General features: G+C 46.9%; 1 pseudogene across 1 annotated transcript; it reads right to left on the bottom strand.

Annotated features, from left to right (window-relative positions):
• Positions 1-7,538: 7,538 nt before the first annotated feature.
• LOC311175889 (olfactory receptor 7E178-like) lies at positions 7,539-8,457 on the bottom strand (annotated as a pseudogene). The gene has a single exon. The product of its transcript is annotated as an olfactory receptor 7E178-like (transcript).
• Positions 8,458-13,752: the final 5,295 nt, after the last annotated feature.

Below are 13,752 nucleotides of genomic sequence, written 5' to 3'. Positions count from 1 at the left end.
CGCCAAACATAATATATGCTCTTGGAACCAGAAATAAATAAGACAATGGAAACTACGCAGTTATTTAAAAAGATGAAACCTTGCCTTTTGCCACAGCATATGTGTGACTTTGAGATAACAACCCCAAGTGAATTAAATCAAAAAGAGAAAGGCAAATATTACACAGTTTTACTCACATTACAAATTTAAAGAACGAAAGCACACTAGGCACACAGCTCAACAGAAAGCACTGTTAGACCCTGACTACAAAAATGTGGTTAGGGGCCTCCCCTGGTGGTGCAGGTGTTTGAGCACCGCGCTGTGAATCTGTCCTCAGCCTCTGCAGGCTGATTCGATCCCCGCCAGCTGGCGAGGGTCCCACATGGCACAGAGACCTCTCCTGTCACGCCCGCTGCTCTGCTTAGCAGTGTATTTCATCAGTCTGCCTGTTCTGTTCCCCGCTTTGGCTCTGGTGAATCCTCTCACCCTCCCATGCATCTGGCCTGTACCCTGGCTCTTTTGTAAATAAATAAATAAATCTTTTTTTTTTTTTAAATGAGGTTAACAGAGAGGAAGGGGGTGACTGGAGGTGTGAATGGTGCTGGGAGATATTGTTTTGTAAACCAATGGTAAATCAATAAAAACAGTTCATATGAGAGAAAAATAAATGCTTTCTTAGTCTCCAGAGGGAACAAAGTTGCGACTTACATTATAACCTAGGTGATAATTATAGTATCAATAACCTGAGATTTCCCATTACTCCATGCACCCACCACACGTGTAGCCACGGGCTCAGTCCCCACCAAGCTACATTCTTGTGCCATTGTCCCGGCTGCACATCAACTCACATGTCAATGTTGAGGCTGAGAGACAGAACAACGTGCTCAGAGTCACACAGATAACAAATAGAACAAGAAGATGCAAGATTAAGTGGGGGCCACAGTGCCTTGGTGGAGGGTGTGGTGACACCCTTGGTGCAGGGTGTGGTGACATCAGGGTGTGGTGATACCTTAAAGGCATGACCCTGTCAATCACACACAGCCCACAAACCAATTAACAATTAAATTAAAAGGAGAAAAATTCTGAATGGACCAAAGATTTAAATATGGAAAAACCTGTAGGCCTCTGAGGACCATGCACTGAAATTTTTCACTGTTTAGCAATAAGGGTTCAAACACACCCAGAAGTCTATTCCAAACTTGCTCATGTCTGCTATTCATCTGTTTTCTGAAAGAAAGACTGGAAACTAATACTGTGAACCTAGCACTCCCTTAGACCAAGACGATAGATGACAAGAACTAACGAGGAAGTGGAATAGCTGAAGGCAAGTCAAGAATGAGGAAATGCCCCCTGAATCATCGTGTGTCAGCAATTTCTGTGACTCCTGCTTATGATCTCAACCTGCTGACCCCTGATGCAGGAAGAGCCCGCTGGCCACTGTGGGTGCACTAACCCAAGGGAAGAGCACCATGGTGTGGGGATGTCAGTTTGGGCCAGAGAGGAATGGACAGAGGAGCCCACCCAGGAGCCCTGGGACTGGAAGAGACAGCACCCGTGTTCAAGCTGACTTCCGCCTGCTGTTGACCCAGGATCTGGGAACTAATATTACATGAAAAATTTGACAACCCCCCTTCAGCTGCCACATGAAAATACATGTTTATATCCTGGGGGGAAATAACACCAATAAAAGTTAACAAGGTGTATGATGAATAAGAAGCTTCTGCACCTGGAATGTGCAGGGGAAGGTTTGTAACATTGTGCGACTGGGATATTTCCAGTGTTATAATCATCACCACCTTCCTGATCTGTTTTTCATGTTCAGGAACAAACCTTTGGTGTTATAACCAGTGTAAACAAAAAGCAGGCTCCTGGATGAGAGTTTTGGGAACCAAGAATTAAACCATAGGGCTGTTCTAAGCTAAATTTTGCTTATCAGTACTTTCCTATCGGTTCAGTCCAACTCTCCTATTCGTCTAGAAACAAAGCACTTGACAGTCCGTTCTCCAACCAATCTCTCCACGGTACTCACAGGGCTGCCCTGTTTCTCTGCTGGAGCATGACAGAGAGCAAGGTCCTAACTCACCTGCCCGGCAAGCAGCGCGGCTTCAGAATCTGTTCTCAGGCCTGGCAGGAGTATGAGAGCATCACTGACTACTGAGGTGGATGTGACTCTTCTTCTTGGAGAAAACACAACTGCAACCTGTGGCACTGGGAGCAGGACCTGCACTGTTGGCTGCACAGCCTGGTTATTTACAGCAGTATGGCTGTAAGAGCTCAATGCACAGAGGTTGTAATTAATGAAATTGGTCCCTGTTATCACAATCTCAGAGGACTTCATAGTATTAATGAAAGAGGAAAAGTGAAAAGTGAGTGTATTTGGAAGAATCTGAATCCTCCCTCTGTGTGTGTGTGTGTGTGTGTGTGTGTGTATACATATATATTAAAAGTCAGTAAATAAACTTACTTGTTAAAATAGGTCCTGCTGAATTTTCATTATAATAAGTGCAAGCCATATATTCACTCAAGACTCTATACAGAAATATGTCAAAAGTCCAGTGGTTCTGGAAAGAAAGGAAATACTAGATGTATCAATGTGAAATGCCTTTCACCTGCAAGATAATGAATAATTCAAAATTTTATAAGGGAGAGGGGTCTGGCAAGAAGGCCACAGATTGAAGACACCAGACTCACCTCCAACAAAACAAACCCAACAAAACTGATGCAAAAAAAAAAAAACTCCTGAGGGAAAAACTAATTATTAGCATATACAATAGGAGCATCAGCCCAACTGAGAGGGGAAAGACAAATGCTACATGAATCTTGTTTAATGTAATAAATGGAGTAGTTCAGGCAACAAGAGGGAGGAGTGACAGGGTACAGAGCCCTCTGCAGCTATAGGGTTGGGCACATACAAATATCAGAGCTTCTAATACCGACACTGCTGGATAAGAGGGTACACAAGCAGACACCCAGAATGGAGGGTGCATGGAAGGAGGGCTACAGTGTTTAGGACACAGTGAGGACCACTGGCTCACAGCTGAGACTCATAACTCACAACAGCTATGTCCTGAACCAGGTCGGATCACACAGACTCCTTTGTAGAAAAGGCTACTACCAAGTCCAGGCTGAGATATCTGAAGTGCCTGCCACCCCAGCCCAGGCTGAGACATCCAATCACCTGCCACCCCCACACCAGGCTGAATATCTACAGCACTTGCCCCACCCACCACAAAGAATTCCTTTGCAATAGGAATTTCTAATTTCAAAGACAAAACATCACACAAATAAGAGAAAATTTCAAACCAATATCCCTGGTAAACATAGATGTCAAAATACTCAACAAAAACTTAGCACATTTAATTCAACAATGCAGTAAAAGTTTCATATATCATGATCAAGTGGGGATTACCTACACATACAAGCAGCACTGTTTACAATGGCCAAATCATGGAACCAAGCCAAGTGCCCTTCAACTGGTGAATAGATAGAGGGACTGTGGATCACACATTCAATGGAATATTACACAGCTGTGAAGAAAGATGAAACAGTGGCATTTAGGACAATTGGATGAATCTTGAGGTGATAATGTCAAGTGAAATCAGTGGATGACAGATGTAGGATGGCCTCACTTATCTGTGGAATATAAATACCCCCAAAACAATTACACACAAATAGAAGAAATAAAAATTTGCTTGATCTTATGCATGGCATTAAGAACAAGCCTGTGAAGCCTCAGCCGGTATCTTGCATTTGCACAGCTACAGAAGTCAGAGCTGGGTGTTGACATGTCCCCAAGGCAGTTGGCATCTGGGAAGTGGTACCACATGGGGGGAAATGCTGTGACTTCTGTAGAGGGTCTTTGTGACTATTGCTGATCTCAGTAGTAAGATCTCCTTTGCAGAGGTGGTGACTTGTGGTCAAAGTTGCTTCTTCTCATGGCTGGTATTGGTAGTCCTGGTCTTCTTCCTTGTTACTAGCCATGTCTACATGGCTGTTTGCCATCCTTGCTGGACTGAGACTGAACTGAGTTCTTCTTGCAGTATACTGAAAGGCCAGAGAAACAAGTAACAAGCTCCTTCTTCCTTTACCTCTGTGGGAAAATCTAGCTGTTGAGTTCCCTCTGGCTGCTAACAGAGCTCCCCTGAAGGGTGGGATAATAAAGTCAACATGAAGTTGTTCATTCTTCCCTTTTTGTGAAATTACTCTCAACTGTGTTCTTTTCCTCAGTGTATTGCTAACATTTCTCATGTGCACTCCTGGGGGCATCCGGAGCTGTTATTATTCATGTGTAGCTACCTTGTTTTGTATCTTTGTGGGAGGGGCAGCATGTGAGGTCTCCTACCTCATCATCTTGGTGATGTCAAATTTCCTTGATATCAGTTAATGACAAAAACTCTGAGTTCCATATTCAGGGAATTCTGACCAAGGAGGAACACACAAGCAGATATGAAAAGTTGCAAAAAACCATAATTTCCCTATAATTCACTTTTTTAAGCTAGAAACAAAGACAGCAAAAAGCACACATACCTGAACTCCAGAATCTTGGAACACAAAATAACATAAAAAAATACATTCTCAGTTAAGACATATGTCTCCAAGAAGTTCCTTATACCCTTGTTTCATGGTGTGCATCTCTGTCCGGGAGATATATTTTATCACTGGAAATGGATATTTTTGCCACTTTGAATGACATCCCAGGTTCTAATTATTCTATTGAACTGACAAATGTACATCCAACAATTTGTTTTCATATATTTATCAGTAAATTGACAGTTTTTTAAAAATACTTCATGCATGTGTTCTCATGGATAACAACATTAAAAATGCAGGCTATTATAGCAATCATCTCAAGTACAATTATGGCAGGATTTTAGCAGTTTTATAGCTGAATACTATTCCATTGTAGATCATAGATAGCACATCTACTGTATCCAATCATCTGTCAATTTGCATTTGGGTTTCCAAATCTTGGCTGTTGGTGCACAAATCTCTTCAAATTAGTGTTTTAATGTCTTTTCAGGGAAAAACCTGTGAGGGGAATAAATGAATGATATGGAATGTCTATTTTCATTTTTTAAAGATTTATTTACTTATGCATACAGGAACTGGGGTACAGGCCAGAAGTGTGGGGGTGTGTGAGAATATTCACCAGAGACAGTGGGGAACAGAACAGGCAAACTGACTGAAACACACTGCTGAGGGGAGCAGCATGGAGACAGGAGAGGTCTGTTGCACGATGCAGGTAACTCCCTGGTTGGGGATCGAACTCATGCTGCAGTGGCTGCGATAGTTTCATGGGTTATGTCTCAACCCCTTGCGCCACCAGGGAGGACTTATTTTTAATTTTTTGAGGAATCTCCTCCTAACAACATTGTGCAAGAATTCCCTTTTCTCCATTTCCTACTCAACACTTGCTTTATTTTGTCTGTTGGATAAATGCAATCGTCACAGGTGTGAGGTGATTCTTCATTTTGTCAATTTTATTTTCATGAGTAATAAGAGATGATGCCCATTTTTCACCTGTCTTTTTGAGTCCCAGTTTCACTGCTTAGTAGTTTTATAGCGCAACTTCCTGCATAAATGTGAGGGATTCATTTCTTTTGTGATGTTACTCAACTTCTTTACCTTACTTATTCTGATATCTCCTCAAAAAGAGTAACTTATTTTTACTTTTTTTTAAATTTTATTTTTATATTCCCCATATAATTGCAACCTCTTATTTTGACCCCAACCCCTCCTTTCCCTGCCCCCCCCATAGTGTGTCTCTGGTTCACAGTTGTTTGTTGACTTTGATTTTTTCTATCTTACAGTTATTCTTTTTCCTGGACCCTTATTTAGGTTTTCTAGATTCCTGCTATAAGTGAGAACATCCGGTATTTTTCTTTTTCTTTCTGGCTTATTTTGCTGAGCATGATCCCTTCCAGCGCCATCCATGTTGCTGCAAATTGCATGTGTTTATCTTTTTTGAATGCTGAGTAATATTCCATGGTGTATATGGACCACATCTTCTTGATCCAGTCATCTACTTTTGGGCATTTGGGTTGTTTCCAAAGCTTAGCTATTGTAAATAGCGCTGCTATAATCATCTTTGTAGGAATTCCATTCACAGGGATCCACTACTCTACATTTTTTTGGTTTAAAAAAAGAAAAGATTTATTTATTTATTTATACAAGCACTGGGTACAGTCAGAAACGCGAGAGGGTGAGAGAATTCACCAGAGCCAGAGCAGGGAACAAAACAGATAGACGAAATACACTGCTGAGGGGAGCAGCGGGCACTGCTGGAGAGGTCTGCCCACCATGTGGGACCCTCGCCAGAGGCTGGGGATCGAATTAGTGTTGCAAAGGCTGTGGGCAGCTTCGTATTCCAACACTCAACCACTGCACCACTAGGGGAGGCCCAGGGATCTACTACTCTTATACTCAATTTGTTTCCTCCATTAGGACAGTTCCAACATTGGTGGAACATAAAAATATTTTCTAATTGTGTTTCTTACATCTTAGATGCTAACTCATTTATGGAAAAAGACATGGGGCTTATGTGTGTTTATCTGCATCACTTACATGTGACATGCAATACTATAGGCACACTAGACCCTTTCATTTAAAGTCCTAGAGTCAGAGGCATCAAGAGGGCATGGAGGAGGATTATAGCAAACACCCTAGTATCAGTATCTGTGTTACCTTGTTTTGATTGGACTGAGAAATACAGAAAAATGAACATGCACAAAAGAAATTCTGAAATGAAATTACATATAACATATATTCTGTAAGTTCTTTTGTGCATTTGTATTTCATTATAAAGAATCAGTTATGCTAGATGGATAAGTTGTAAAGACGAGCTGTTTCACACAATGTTTATAGGTAATAATACCATATGCAATATTTTTTGCATACCATACATCTGATAAAAGGTTAACTTCTGAAATTTACAAAGGACATATAAAATGATACAACAAAGACGCAAATGATCCAATTAAATATGGGCAAAGGAATTCAACAGGTACTTCTCTAAAGAAGATATTCACATGACGTACAGACATATGAGAAAAAGTTCAACATTATCTATTACAAGAGATAGACTGGCCCATAGGAAAAAAGAACAGAATAAATAAATGTGGCAAGTTTGCAGGGAAAAAGGAACACTCATGCACTCCTGCTGGGAATCCAAACTGAGAAAGACCCTGTGGAAAATGGTACAGAGATTTCCCAAGAAATTGATACTGGAATTCGTATGATGCAGCAATAGCACTATTAGGTATTTATACATAAAACATCACGAAAAGTGTAAATGAAAAGATCTGTGTACACCTATGCAAACAGCAGCACTACCAACAATTGCCAAATAATGGAACCAACCTAACAGGTTGAGTGAATAGAGAACAGGTGAATGAATAGAGAAACCATGGAACAAATATTCAGTGGAATAATATACAGCTGTGAAGAAGATGTAACAGCCGTACATAGGTCAAATAGATGAATGTTGAGGTGATTTCTGAAAACACACATGGACACTAGAAGTACTGGCATCATAGACAAAAAGGAGGCAGGTGCTGAGATTAGACTTTTCTGCTGAGAAGCCTCTGCAAGGCCGTCTTGATATCCCTGTTCCTAAGGCTGTAGATGAAGGGGTTCAGCATGGGGATGACCACGGTGTACACCACAGAGGCCACCACACCCTGCCCAGGAGAATGGGGGACAGCTGAGCTGAGGTACACCCCAATACCTGTCCCATAAAATAGACAAACAACTGACAGGTGAGAGCCACAAGTGGAGAAAGCTTTGTACCTGCCACTGGTTGACGGGACCCTCAACACTGAGGAGACAATCTGTGTGTAAGAGAAAAGGATCCCAGAGACAGGGACACCACCAATAATAGCCCCCAAGAAATACATGACTGTGGTGTGGAGGGAGGTGTCCTCACAGGCAAGCTTGATCAGTTGAGGGGGTTCGCAAAAGAAATGAGGAACGTTGACATGTGTGCAAAATGTGAGCTGTGAGATCAGCAAGCAGTGCACCTGGGAGTCCAGAAGGCTGACCGAAAGAGACGCCAGCACCAGCAGGCCACAGAGGCACGGGTTCATGGTGGTCAGGTAGTGCAGCGGGTGGCAGATGGCCACAAAGCGGTCATAGGCCATAACGGCCAGCAGTGCACTGTCCAGACAGCCAAAAATATACAAAAGGGATAACTGAATGAGGCAGCCCATGTGGGAGAGGGCTCTGCTGTGAGTCTGAATGCCTGAAATCATCTTCGGGACAGTGGTAGAGGTAAAACCGGTCAGCCACAGACAAGATGAACAGGAAAAAGTACATGGGGGTGTGTAGGTGGGGGTCAGAGGCGATGGCCAGGATGATGAGCAGGTTTCCCATCATGGTGACCAGGTACATGGACAGGAACACCCAGAATATCAGCGGCTGGAGTTGGGGGTCATCGGAGAGCCCCAGGAGGAAGAATTCCACGACACCTGTGTGATTGCGTGGCTCCCCCAGGCAGTGACAACTTTTGGAAACATAAATGACAGTGGACCAAAGTGCCGTAAGTGTGTGTACACTTTGGCCTCAGCTGCCGTGAGCTCAGGCGAGAACTACACACATTTCAGTGTTTCTTGCTTGTGGCTAACCAGTACCTAGACTCATTTCTCTTTGTCTTGCTCCCATCTCTGCTGGGTCATGCGTGGACGTAATATATCTTATATATATATTCATGTTTACACAAAACACATGGTGGGGAGGGGAGAGAGAGAGGGAGAGAAGAAGGAGGAGACAAGACACAGAGAGGCGAGGAAAGCAGCAGCGAGCAGGTACCTGTGGCTGCACTGACACTAGAGAGTGCAAGACCTCCTGCCCCTCTGCTGCAGCTTCTGATGCCTTTTCACAAGGAGCATCCAGAAAGATGGGGTTACAGGAACAAACACCCATGCAAGGAAAAGGGTGCATGTGAACTACTTTAAGCAGAGGCTGCATAATCCACAGATGTGAAAAGCACATTATCATGTTTACTGACTTGCTTTCCTTTTTAAAAATTTAGCTTTATTTATTTGTGCATACAGGGCTGGGATGGAGGGCAGGGGTGCGTGGTGAGAGGATTAACCCCAAAAGAGTGGGGAGCAGCACAGGCAGACTGACAGAAACACATGCTGAGGGGAGCAGGGAGACAGGAGGGGTCTGCTGTGCCCTGTGGGGAGCTCCCTGGCTGGGCTGGAGCTGGGTGGCAGGGGCTGGAGAGCTTCCTGGAGGTGACCCTTGAGCCCTTGTGCCACCAGGGCGGCTGATTCTGATTTTATTTGACTGGAGGAAAATATGAAAATGAACAACATGGAAATAACCTCCCTTCAATGGTGTCCAGGGAGAGAAATGAAAATATAAAGAAGGATACAAGAAGGAAACCTGGACTTGGGTGAGGGAATGAAATGAAAAGAGGCCACAATGGGACCCACCTGGGGCTCCAGATTGACAGAGGAATTTCCAGAACACAGACGACAGGCTCCTGAGCATAACGGGGCACCCGCACCCCACTCACCTTCCCGCTGGGACACCCCAGAGCCCCTCTCCTCGGGCCAGGGATGGGCCTGGTGCCCTGGTCCGGAGTGACCTGCCAGCTGTGCCCTCGGACCTCCCGCTGGGCCTCAGGAGCTGCTGGAGAAACCCCTTCACTTGGGACGTTTCTGGTGGCCAAGGCAGGGAGTGTCCCCGCCCCAGCCGCTCTGACCCGGCCTGGTCTCGTGCTGGCCGCGGCGCTGGGCGGTGGTCAGCACAGCAGGCCCCGGGAGGGGAGTGGCGCCCCGCCCCAGACCTGAGCCCCAAGTAGCCTGTCCCCAGTTGCCCTCAACTTCTGTCCAACTTGGGGCGAACCAGAAGCCGCGCCAGCCCTTGTCGGCGATGATGAGCCTGGACCCTGCACAGACCCCTGAGGGCGCTGACCCGCCAGGAGTCCCAGGCCCGCCCCCTCTTAGGAGAAGCGCCCGCGGGCGCAGGTTTCTGTGCAGCCGCCTCAGGTGCAGCCTCCACGGGCGCCTGACAGCAAGATGGACAAGCGGGTGTCCCTGTGGACCCGATCCCGGCGACCTGAGGGGAACAGGGAACCCTGGGGCCATCAAGCGCCCATGGCTGCTTAAGCCCACGCCCTGTGCCTCCCCTGCGCCCCGGAGCACCTCACCTGCTCCCCCAGACGCCAGCAGGGCGGCCTACCCAGGGTGGACACAGGCGGGGCGCGCCCGCCCGCAGGGCCCCCACGAGGAGCCCTGGTCCGCGGGGCGGGCACAGCTGTCCTCACCCCTGCGCAGTGTCCCCGGGTCTCCAGATTCGGGGCAAAGGGAGGCTTGGCACATCCATCCCCCTCCCTGGAGAGGTCCTTGGGCTGGGGGCGCTGGTGGGGCGCCGCCCCAACGCGGAGTCCACACCCTGGGCAGGACAGAGCCCGGCGCACAGGAGCCCGCACAGCCCTGGCTGACGCCCCCTGTTTGCCTCGCGCCTGGGCCTGGGGCGCAGCCTGAGGACCCGCCCCAGCCGCCCCGCCCTGGCCACTCACTGGTCTGCGCCAGGCCCTGGCGGCCCCCTGGCGGGCTGTGGCTCCAGGGCCCCTCCCGGCGGGGGCGGGCTGAGCACAGAGGCTGTAGGCGGCGGGGAGCCGGCCTCGGGCATCCTCTGGGCAGGCGGGATGCCGGGTCCAGCTGAGTCTGCCTCGAGCTGCCCGGAGCCCAGGCCTGGCTGGTTATCGCCCCCGGTGGCCGCGAGGGACCGAGGATGCGGCGCGCCCTGAGCCCGGCTGTCCCTGGGTGCCCGCGCCCTGGAGACACCCTGGCGGTGCAGAGGGGGGGGCGGCGGGTGCCCGAGAAGGGCCGGGGCGCTGCTGTCCCCCAGGAGCGGACCCGGCACCGGCCTCTGACTCCCCGTGTCAGAGATTTCAGCAAAACACCCTCTGTTTTAAGTGGAATTTATGGTCTTTTGACTAAGACATCTGGAATATCACTGAGTTCCTCATGGAAAAATTTTATTTTACTTTTTTTTTTTTTTAGTATATGTGCTGCCAAAGCAAGAACATTTTTTATTTTTTAAAGATGATTTATTTTTGTACAAGAGCTGGGGTACAGGCCAGATACCTAGGAGGGTGAGAATATTGACTAGAGACAGAGGCGGGAGCAGAACAGGCAGACAGACCAAAGACACTGCTGAGGGGAGCATCGGGGGAGACAGGAGAGGTCTGCCCCGCCATTTGGGAATCTCCCTGGTCAGTCAGGATCAAGCCCACCCTGCAGAGGCTGTGGAAAGCTTCACAGCGCTTTGCTCAACCCGCTGCCCCCCCGGGGAGGTCCACTCATGTAAAAATGTTAAAGTATTTTACAGTGAGAATCTGAAGCAAATTCCACCTTTTCATTTAAAATTGGGGTCAACGTGTTTATTTAAACGACAGCCACCTCTACTGCCGTGCTCTGTCACTGAAGTTGTGGATGAGGAAGATGTCTGCCCTGACACCCCCATTTCGAGCTTCCTATGATTCCGAGAGGGCCAGAGCGTGCACATGACCCTAGTGAGGCTGCGGCTCGGGCAGGGGCTGCAAGCTTTGGTCAGAGCCTGCCTGCGCCCTCAGGTACGGGGGGAGGACACAGCTCATTTGCTGGGCCAGCCAGAGCATCCTCCATTCCTTGCCACACGGACTCTCATGGCCAACTGGACGCATGTGGTTGTCCCCACTCAACAGCACAGGGGACAGGTAGAAATAAGGTTTGCCGCACTTCTTCCTGCGTCCGCAAGGGTCAAGAAGAACGAAGTCTCAGGTTTTTTAACCCCTAATTTCAGAAGAATCATCGTTTTCCTGAGCTTTTATGGGTGGAGAGACCCCTAGATCTGGGCACAGCAGGAGCGGGGTCTACATGGCAGGGGGAGAAGAGGTAGGCCATGGTGAGCACACCGAGTGGCCCGCTTGGCAGGATTCACCATGTTAGAACATCTGGAAGCATCACAGGTGCTGGAAAGATGAACCCCTATTTCCCAACTCGGTCCACTATCCATCAAACCGCTATGTTCTCAGCAACATGTCCCTGAGGAGGCCCTGACTGAGGGGTAGAGATGCCCCAGATATGGTTCTTCTGGGTTCGCAGCACTTTGTGTTCTGACACGCAGGCAGGAGAGGCATGCCTGTTCCTGCCACTGCACCCGCCTGTCCTGGCCCCGCCGGGGGAGCTGGTCTGCGCCCAAGTGTCAGTAGTCTCCCGGGACTTCTGATCTCTGCTTTTCATGAAGAGCTGCTCTTGTTCCAGATGTTTTTCTTTAGATTATTTTGTGCTTACAGATCCTAATCTCAATTACTTTGCTTTTGACCTGTCTTCCCCAGCTTTGAGCTACCAAAATTAGGGTTGTTCACAGCCTGTCCCGTCCTAGCTATGTGGCCTCCTAGGTCGGAGGACCCCAGATGAGTAACAACATTTTCGTATCTTAATGTCTCCAGATGGGGCGGCAGATGCTTTGCTCCTCAGAGAGTAAATCTGGCATGAGGGAGGCCGCAGGTACATGGAATATGCTCGAGATCGCTCATCACCAGAAAGATGGAAACCAAACCCAAGAAAAAGAAATAACCCAAAAGACACACCACTCCTTGATGACAGGACGACATTGGAGTCGGCTGTCACTTAAATAAACTCATCAAGACTAACATTAAGTGAAAATATGGAATTCATTTCAGACTCTTACTGTAAAATAACCTGTTTTAAAACTTTTCCATGAGGAACACAGTGAATTTCCAGATGTCTTAGACAAAAGATCACAAATTCCATTAAAAATAGAGGGTGTTGTCAATAACAAAAACAAAGAGACACCCCACCGACTGGGAGAACAGTTTTGCACACAACACTAATGATAAAGGACTGATCACAAAAATCTGCAAAGAGCTGATGAGACTCAACAACAACAAAGAAAATAATCCAGTCCAAAAATGGGCAGAAGAGCTAAAAAGAAACTTCTCCAAAGAGGAAATGCAAATGGCCAACAGGCATATGAAAAACTGTTCAACATCACTTGTCATCAGGGAAATGCAAATCAAAACTACCATGAGATGCCATCTTACACCAGTGAGAATGGCACATATTAAAAAAACTAGCACCAACAAATGTTGGCGAGGGTGTGGAGAAAAAGGAACTCTCCTGCACTGTTGGTGGGAGTGCAAACTGGTCCAACCACTATGGAGAGCTGTGTGGAGATTTCTGGACCTACTAAACATAGAGCTTCCATAGGATCCAGCAATTCCACTCCTAGGTATTTACCCAAAGGACACAGAAACATCCATTCCAAAGAGCACCTGCACCCCTATGTTTATAGCAGCACTGTTTACAAGAGCTAAGCTTTGGAAACAGCCTAAATGCCCAAAAATAGATGACTGGATCAAGAAGATGTGGTACATATACACCATGGAATATTACTCAGCATTCAAAAAAGATAAACACATGCAATTTGCAGCAACATGGATGGCGCTGGAAGGGATCATGCTCAGCGAAATAAGCCAAAAAGAAAAAGAAAAATACCGGATGGTCTCACTCATAGCAGGAATCTAGAAAACCTAAATAAGGGACCAGGAAAATGAATAACTGTAAGAAAGTGAAAATCAAAATCAATAAACAACTATGAACCAGAGACACACTATGGGGGGTGGGGTGCGGGGAGGGGAGGGATTGGGGTCAAATTAAGGGGGTTGCAATTGTATGGGGAATATAAAAATAAAATTTATTTAAAAAAATAGAGGGTGTTTTGCTGAAATATCTGACACGGGGCGTCAGAGGTCGG

This window comes from Talpa europaea (assembly GCF_964194135.1).
Source record: "Talpa europaea genome assembly, chromosome: 8".
Taxonomy (NCBI): domain Eukaryota; kingdom Metazoa; phylum Chordata; class Mammalia; order Eulipotyphla; family Talpidae; genus Talpa; species Talpa europaea.
This window is presented reverse-complemented; position numbering and strand designations above follow the sequence as displayed.